Raw genomic sequence first — 9,769 nt, 5'->3', positions numbered from 1 at the left:
CCCCGGAACTGTCAGTCCTGTTGTTTTCTCCTCCAGATTGTTCATCCAGCCTGTCCTATCCAGACAGGCCTGCGGAGACAACAACATGCATAAAAACAAGACAGAGCAAAACCAATATGCTTGCTTTCTAAATAGACTGTTTGCAATTTAACACCGGTAAATGTTTCTGCCTCCGAATATTGTTAAGGTCAAATTGTATAATATATATTTAGTTGCAATCATATTATTTTGTATTCAAACATCCTACTGAAGAAGCAACAGTGTTTTTTTGTTACTAAAGCAGCGGAGGGGAAACACAATAGGCCAGGATTTCAGGGTTGAGCCTGGAGCATGAGGAGAAGAGGGGATTTGCTGTGTGTTTATGCTACCCTGACTAAGAAATACACAGAGAATCCAGGAAAATCTCTCCTAAGACTGCTTAGGCAAGTAGCAAAGATGGACGCAGGCAGACACAGAAATTTGTTTGTTCTTCTTCGTGGTGCTTCCTCTCTCTCCTCCCAGCCACTCTCTATTTCTACAGCCATCACAGAGGTTGAGGAGTGAATGGCTTCGCCTAGGTTAATGGCATATCCGCTTGCAGCTTTCTTCAGTGGACAGGCGCTGACTTATGCATCTCAGGTACTAGGGATGGTGAGGGCTTAGGAGTGGTATAGAAGAATGTTCGGCTTTCACAAGTGTTCAAGTCACTTGTCTATTTCTGTCTTGGTTTCCCAATCTATACGTTAAAAAAGAAAAGAAGAAGAAATAATACACTTAACAAGATTCTGTAGATATTAACTGAGATCATGAAGATAGATCAATTAGCACAGGACCTGTGGCATGATAAACACTCAAGAGAAGGTATAAATTATCATTATTTTTTCTCATAAGCAATTTTCATTATTTGCTACTCTGCATTCAAAATGCATCATCATTTCAAAGGTCTGTTCATAAGTGGAGTATTCAAAGTTTTGTCACTGTCTCTAGATGTCCCTAACCTTATATTTCACTTATTTCTTAAAAGTTAATTTGCATCCATGAGACCAACCCACACCTGTATGCATTCATTCAACATTTATAGAAATCCACTTATGTGCCAGTCACTGTTCTTTGTGAGAAGAAATGAGAAAGGCACTCTCCCTCTCTCTGGGAGATTAAAAAAACCACCTCAACAAAGCCCCCTAAGCTCTCCTGCAAAGTCACTGATGGTCTCCGTTTCTCAGTTTTTTGATTGACACAATGATACCCGCCTCCATCCATTGGGGAAAGAAGTCGTAGCGTGGATGATCGGAGAAAAAATCATTGTGGAAACAGCTGAATAGATCGTAAGTCATTCTGTGAATCTAGTTTGTGTTTCTCTGAAGATGGCCAAAGCATGGAGCATATGAAATAAGGAGGAGTTCAATTTGTGCTTTTCCATAGGCTTGTGCAGAAGCCCCGTTCTGGAAGCACAGTGACTATAGATTCTGGTCTTGGTCCTGTCAATGACTCACATGCAGGGATGTCCTTGGTTTGCAAAACTCTCCTCTGGGTCCCCACAGAAAATATCACTGAGTACAGTGTCATCATTAGTGATGTGTAGTTCTCCCAGAGCTCCTCTCAGCTCCTTGAGTACAAAGAGTTTCTATCGATAATAATATTCAGAGTCTATGAAACTAAATTTATGAAGACAGATAAAGTTGGTTACTCCATACAATACTAGAAACCCCTCTGAGCTCATCCAAAAGAACAAAGGAAGTGCATCACTTCCCCAGAAAGTTCCATAGACAACGCAGTTCTTCCAGTATGACATTTAGAGATTGCTAGTCATAGAAGAAAGTAAAAAATAACAGCCAACCTCTTTTCTCTAGAGTATGTACACCGAGATATACACAAGATTATCACCGACTGAGAGAAGAATATATTAAAACTTAGTATTTATTTTAATTATCCTTTAAAAGTTTATAATATATATGTATATAATATATTTTATCACTTGCCTGTCAGTTTGTCAGACTGCGGTGGCTTGTGTCTTGCTGGGATGATGGAAGCTGTGTCACTAGTATTTCAAATGCAAGCAGTGTTACCCCAGTGGACAGGTTCAGCAGAGCATCCAGCCTATGAACAGACAATGAAGAAGGAATCAGCTGCCTACATCAGAGTAAGTAGCCACTGAAAACCTTATGCATAACTTCAAAATATCATCAGATACTAAAGGTCTAATGCATGGAAGTTGAATATTGTTCCAGAGGTTGCCAGAGGATGGGCCCTTCAGGTTAGAGGGCATTGGAAATGTTCAACTAATGTTCAAATTTCTCAGGGTGGAGTCCAGCATGGTGGCATGAGTCAGGTAAAGCCTGTGCGAGTGGAACCTTTGGGATCTTCATTCACTAATGGGGCATGACTCAAGGAAAAGTGAAAGAGCTACAAAAATCTGCTAATGATTAAAATTTGGACTATGCTAAGTATAAGTCTAGAAAATTCCTCAAAGGTAAAGTGAAATGCATACAGATTGAAGTGCTAGGCATTATAGTTCTGAAATGGGCTGGTATTTGCCATATTTTCAATGTAGGAGTAGAATCCCATTCCTTTAGAGATAGACCAATTAGACAAAAGTCTCTGTGTTTGATGTATTAGCAACAGCTATGAGACTTCTCTAAACATATTATATTCATCTTTGAAAACCCCCTTCCACTTCTGCTGAATTTACAACAATTGTTCTGACAATATTTTGAGACCTTTGAAGACTTTCAGGAATTGCATAATTCACTCATGATATCTTGTGAGAATTTGGTACATAACACAAAGCTGAAATGAATGACAGCATGTCATCCTCTGGTTGTTTGGCACTTTTTCTCTTTACATTATATGTTTGTTTACTGAAGTAACCAATGCAAGGGAATCAAAATGTAGTATTTCATCCAAATGATAAGTTTTATGAAATGAATAAATCAATATCAAAAACATACTTCCATATAAAATGTTGTACCTATGGACAGAAGGAACATTATTTCAGGTGCTTAGAACACACTGTGGTGCTGATGAACATTAAAAAAGAGTGAGGGGTGTGCGTTTGTGATTTCCACATGGAGCTGCTGTCCAGCTCCTCACCTAGGGGAGAACCCCGATTGCAAGTGCCGTTTTTAACAACCAAGTCACCAAACTCAACCAAAAAATAGATTTGGGTTTTGCCACAATAGTGTGAACTGGCTGAATCCCACCACTGGATACAACTAATGTTCAAATTTATGCACCAACTACAAAAGCCAGTGGTGAAAAAAAATTGAAGAATTCCACCAACATATTCTGTAGGACATTGATTGAAACTGCAATCAAGATGCATTGATGATGACTGGTGATTAGCATGCAAAAGGTACAAACAGAGAAGGAGCAGTCTTTGGAAAATGCCTTGGTGATAGAAAGGAAGCTAGTAATTGCATTACAGAATTTTGCAGGACCAATGACTTGTTCATAGCAAATATGTTTTTTCAACAACACAAAAGGTGACTATGCCCATGGCCTTCTGTGGACGGAACACACAGGAATCACATTGACTGCGTGGGTAGGAAGAGAAGATGAGAAAGCTCCATGTCAGCAGCTAAAACCAGACCAGGCCTGACTGTGGAACAGACCATCAATTGCTCATATGCAAGTTCAGGTTAAAACTGAAGTAAATTAAAACAAGTCCACAAGACACAAAAGATTACCTGAGTCAATTCCACCTGAATTTAAAGAGCATCTCAAGAACAAATTTGATGCATTGAATACTAATGACAGAAGACCTACTGAGTTGTGGGAGGACATCAAGAACATCATTCATGAAGAAATGTAGTTCTGCAAACAGAACAAGGAAATGCTGCATGGTTTAAAAACAGGAAAAGTGTGCATCAGGGTTGCATATTCTCATCATTCTTATTCAATCCGTATACTGAGCAAATACTCAGAGATGCTGGCTTATATAAAGAAGATCCTGCATAGTATTGGAGGGAGGCTTATTAACCTGCGATAGGTAGATGACACAACTTTGCTTGCTGAAAGTGAGGAGAACTTGTAGCACTTGCTGATGAAAATCAAGGATTTCAGTCTTCAAAATGGATAGCAACTCAATGTAAAGAAGACCCAAATTCTCACAATTGGACCAATAGATAGCATTATGGTAAATGGAGAAAAAGTTGAAGTTGTCAACGATTTTAACTTGCTTAGATTCACAATCAATACTAATGCAAGCAGTAGTCAAGAGAACAAAAGATATAGCTTATTTGGTAAATCTGCTACAGAAGAACTCTTTAGGTATTGAAAAGAGAGAAGGTAAGGAAAAGCAAGTTCAAGTAAGTAAGTTTAGGTAAGGAAAAGCAAGATTCACATTTTGAATTATTGTTTAATAAAAGTTTCTATAATTTTATAACAATTTTCTTACTTCCCCTATTGTACATTTATATAAGGGGGGGGGGCTTAAGAAGTTTGTGAAGTATAGTGATGACTGATTACATTTTGACCTATAGAAAGTCATCAGTCAAATTCAAATACAAAGAAATATCAATGTCTTGGAATCAACAAATAATTTCATTCCACAGGAAAATGCAAGACATGGTGACTCAAGCAAGTGCCCAATAGAGAGAGCCAGACGCCTTTCTCAAAGTGAAAAGGAATTGGAACTACCTGATAAGGAATTCAAAAGAATGATATTGAACGTTCATTAAAGAATTGAAAGAAAGATCAACAAAGCTACAAGGAAAATGCAGAAATATTTGTTTTTGTTTTAAATTCAGAAAACACTATAATAACACACTGACAAAATAAGGGAAAAACATTAAGAAAACTAGCCAATTGAAATATGTAAAATTGATACTAACATTTCTGAAATGGCTGATACATTGAAAGAACAAAGGGTAAAATTGAATCAATGTAAGGCTGAATTAGAGGGCTTGAAGACAAACGTCACAGTACCAATGTGCTGGAAGAACAATAAAAAAAGAGTAAAAATATCTGAAGAAACCCTACAAATTATGTGGGATGCAATCAAGATGAATAACTTAGTGTGATAGAATTCCCAAGCAGGTAGAAACAACGAAAGAGCACCAATAAAATTACTAAGGATTTGGAAAGTGTCTAACTTTATGAAAGATGAGAAGATATGCACTCAGGAAGTTTAACTGACCTCCATATGGAAGTTTCCAAAGTCAAAAGAAAAGAAATCAGAAAAGCAAGAACTCTGAAAACAGGCAATCCGAAATATCAACCTGTAATCAAAACAATTACGAAGTAAATGGAGAGAATAGTGTAATTGTAGAACGTTCCAGTTGAGAGGAAGTCAAGTAGATTTCAAGATAAAACAGACTTTTAAACTTGGAAAGAATTACTTATTTATGGGATAACCTCAAACAAACTGAATAGACCTCACCAAATAGAAAAGAAGAAAATCATAAAGATTTAGTGAACAGCGAAACAATAGTAATGAAAAACTGACAAGAAAACCCACAGAAGTTTATGCGGAATAGAGAAACCAATAGTATCACAAGAAAACTCCACGCATCAAAATGAGAGCAATAAACTCGTGCCTGTCAATAATTACACTGACTGTAAACGGATGATATGCACCAGTCAAAAGAGAGAAGCATACAGAAGAAAACAAGACCCATTAATATACTGTCTACAAAAGAGACACCTTAAACACAGACAAAGATAGACTAAATATCGAAGGATGGGAAAAATATATCAAGCTAACAGCAGTCAAACAGATGATAAGTGACAATATTATTCTAATCAAATAGAATTTAGGGACATCCCTTTAATTAAGGATAGAACAAGTAGAAAGGAACTCAGCAAAGACACAGAAGAACTAGACACAACCAACCAAGGTGAACATAAGACATAAACAAAGCAATCCATCCAACAACACACCTTCTTTTCAGTGCAGATGGAACATTCTCCAGAATACACTATATGTTAGGTAACAAAGCAAGCCTCAATAAATTTTTTTAAAACATTGAGATATTACAAATAATTTTCTCAGATCACCAAACTTTAATATTAGAAATCAAAAATAGGAAGATCAAGATAAAAAATAAAACAAATGGAAATTGAATAAATAACACCCTACTTAGGAACTCCTTGAATCAAGTGGATGAAAATCCAACACACCTAAACCTTTGGGACACAGTAAAAGCCGTACTCAGACATTTATAGCAATAAACACACAGCAAAAAAGAAAAAAACATTAATACCTTAACCCACTACCTCCAACAATCACAAGGAAAAGAGCAGCAAAATCAGCCTACAGCCACCAAATAAAATGAAAATAAAGATCAGAACAGAAATAAATGCATCAGAAACAGAAAGACATAGAAAGAATAAAAAAGTCAAGAAGTTCGCTCTTTGAAAAGATTGACAAAATAAACAAACTACTGGCAAATCTCACAAAGGGAAGGAAAGAGATGGTGGAAATAATAGGAATAAGAAATGAAACAGGCTACTTCACAACAGAACCAGCTCAAGGTTAAAAGCTCAAGGTTAAAAGCTCCTAGTGGTATGCTATGAGGATTGTTTTTTGTTGGGTCTTTTAATGACCTGATCATTTTTTCTTTTGTCATGGGGCTGGTCAGGTTTTCTACTTCAATCGTGTTAATTTAGGTAAAACTAGTAGAAATCAAGGATGGCAACAGTCAGTATGGTTCACAATTCAATATAAAGAAAACAAAAATCCTAATCACTGGACCAATAAATAACATAATGATAAATGGAGAAAGTTTTGAAATGATCAAGGATTTCATCTTGCTTGGATCCAAAATTAATGCTTATGGAAGCAGCAGGCAGGAGATCCATGGCACATCGCATTAGTCAAATCAGCTGCACAAGCACTCCTAAAAGTGTTGGACCGCAAGGATGTTACTTTGAGGACTAGGGTGCTCCTGCACCAAGCCATGGTTATTTTCAATTGCCTCATCTGCATGTGAAAGTTGGACATTAAATAAAGACACTAAATAAGAATTCATGCATTTGAACTATGGTGCTAGCCAAGAATATTGAAAGTACCATGGACTGCCAAAAGAACCAACACATCTGTCATGGAGGAAGTACACCCAGAATGCTCCTTAGAAGCAAGCATGGTGAGATTTCATCTTAGACACTTTGATTATATTATCAGGAGAGACAGTCCCTAGAGCAGTGGTTCTCAACCTTCCTAAGGCCGCATGTTCGTCATGTTGTGGTGACCCCCAACCATAAAAGTATTTTCGTTGCTACTTCATACCTGTAATTTTGCTGCTGTTATGAATCGTAATGTAAATATCTGATATGCAGGATGGCTTTTCATTGTTGCAAATGGAACATAATTAAAGCATAGTGATTAATCACAAAATAATATGTAATTATATATTGTGAAGTATGTGTTTTCTGGTGGTCTTAGGCGACCCCTGTAAAAGGGTCGCTTGACCCCAAAAGGCGTTGCGACCCACAGGTTGAGAACCGCTGCCCTAGAGTAGACACCATGTTTGGTATGTGGGCAATGAGAAAAAGGAAGGCCATTGACAAAATGGATTGACACTGTGACTGCGACAATGGACTCAATCCTAGCAACCGTAGTGGATTGCCCAGGACAGGGCGACGTTTTCGTTTTGTTGTACATACACCACTAAGAGTTTAACTGGGCTTGAAGGTACCTAACAACAACAATGAAGAATTATACCCCACAAAAAGGGAACGCCTTAGAGAAAGGGGTACATTTCTAGAAACAGACTGCTTACCTAACCTAACAAGGATTGAATAGAAACATGAACAGACCCATGACAAAAGAAGAAATCGATCAGAACATTAAAAACCTTCCAACAATAAGATGCTGGGCCTCAATCACCTTGATCGTGAACTCAAGTATTCATTCAGAGAAAAACTGACACGAATTCTACTGAAACCATTCCAGAGTATAAAAAATGAACCATTCCTGAGATGCAAATCTAAGCAACAATTAGACTATCAGCTCAACCCCATAGTAATAATAAAGTATTGAAAAAGAGGAGACAACAACCGCTGACAAAGTTTCAGAGGAACCGGAGTCCTCATGCCCTGCGGGTGGCATTGTAGAATCTTGCAACCACTGTAGAAAGTGGTAAGGCACAGTCCCCAAAAGCTGAGAATAGAAATAGATGACGCAATGAGACCTCTACTTGGGACATAGCCTAAAGAAATAAGAGCTGCAACACAAATAGACACAAGCACACTCAGACCCTCTGAAGCGCTTTTCACAATAACAAGAAGATGGAAACAAATGTCCAGCAGTGGAAGAAGTGAGAAACAAACCTTGGTATATACACCCAATGGAATCCTATGTAATATGGAAAAAGAAAGGTGAGTCTGTGAAACACCTCCCACCATGGAAGAATCTGGAGGACATTAAGCTGAGTGAAATTGGTCAAGCACAAATATTGGATGAGATCACTATTATAAAACAGCAAGGAAACATTTTCACGCTGAAAGAAATATGTTTTTCATGGGTGAGAGGGAAAGAAAAGGAGGGGACGTTACAGGTTGGAGGGTAGATGTGTTAGTTCGGGTTGGCTAGAGAAATAAATTCATAGACGCTCATGTGTATAAGAAAGAGCTTTATATAAAAGAGCAATTGTATATTGAGAAAACATTCCAGCTCAGTCCAGATCAAGCCCATAAGTCCAATATTAGCCCATATGTCTGATGCCAAACTATACCTTTCTCTTCAAACTCATGAAACACATGCAATGATGCCAAATGCAGGAAAATGATAGGTCAGTGGGTGGAAAGTCTTGTGGATCCAGTGGCAGTGTAAGCATCTCAGCATTGGCAGGGGTCTCTACATGGCTCCTCCAGCTCCAGGGCTCTAGCGTAGCTCCATGTGTCTTGTCAGAAAGAATGGCTTCCAGGGAGTGAGCCAGTGTGCTGCCTCCAGTGAGCTATTTATCTCCTTAGCGCCTCCAAATGAGGTCATCAAGCTGCGACCTGATTGACAGGCTAAACTCTACCCCTTCACTCTTTTTTTTTCTTTCTCAAATGTGCTGGTTTAAATGGACGCTGTGACAAGGTATTTTACTCCTGCATCTTCTCCAGTGATTCCTCCTTGTATTTGCCCTTTTCCTTTCCGAGTTGGCGAGATTTGGCTTTCCGCTCCAGGATCTTCTTGCGGTCTTTGTCCAGTTTTAACCTCGTAATGACCACCTTGCTGGGGTGAATGCCCACATGCACAGTGGTGCTGTTAGCTTTATCTCGCTGCACCCGCTCAATGTAGATGACGTATTTCTTGCGGTACACCTGGACCACTTTGCCAATCTGCTGACCTTTGTAGTGTCCTCGCACAACCTGAACTTAATCATCCTTGCGGATCGGCATGGACCGAACGTTGTATTTCTGCCGCAGTTCCTTGGAAAGAGGGGAAGACACAATCTTCCTGCGGACGTGGGAGGGCGCATTGAAATGCCTCTTCCGGTTTTTGCTGCAGTCCGAAGTCACGAAGGGATTGAACTTCATTTTGGCCGCTACTCCTTCAGCGATGGCCCCAAAAGCACCCCTTCACTCTTAATCTCAAATTGACAACAGATTATGTAACTACCGCAGTAGACAAGTATTAACTTGGGTGTAGGACAAAGGATTATAAAGGAGGCTGGGGAAAAAAAGGTGGAGGCAGGGGAGGTTTGCAGATGTTAACTTCAACAGAGGCAAATACCATTGTATACAGAATCCTGCAGTAGTGGTGATCTATGAGTAGATGCTTGAATAGACCTTCTGGATGAACAGGTGTGCAAGGGAGAGTGGGAATATACTCACAAAGACATAGATAATATGACAGAGG

At 38.7% G+C, this 9,769-nt stretch overlaps 1 pseudogene; it reads right to left on the bottom strand.

Moving 5' to 3' along the window:
* Positions 1 to 8,991: 8,991 nt before the first annotated feature.
* Positions 8,992 to 9,447, bottom strand: LOC101660350 (annotated as a pseudogene).
* Positions 9,448 to 9,769: the final 322 nt, after the last annotated feature.

Source organism: Echinops telfairi, unplaced genomic scaffold (assembly GCF_000313985.2).
Source record: "Echinops telfairi isolate 266 unplaced genomic scaffold, ASM31398v2 ScPeMD7_57;HRSCAF=196, whole genome shotgun sequence".
NCBI lineage: Eukaryota > Metazoa > Chordata > Mammalia > Afrosoricida > Tenrecidae > Echinops > Echinops telfairi.
Note: the sequence above shows the minus strand (reverse complement) of the source record. Positions and strands in the feature narration are given on the sequence as shown.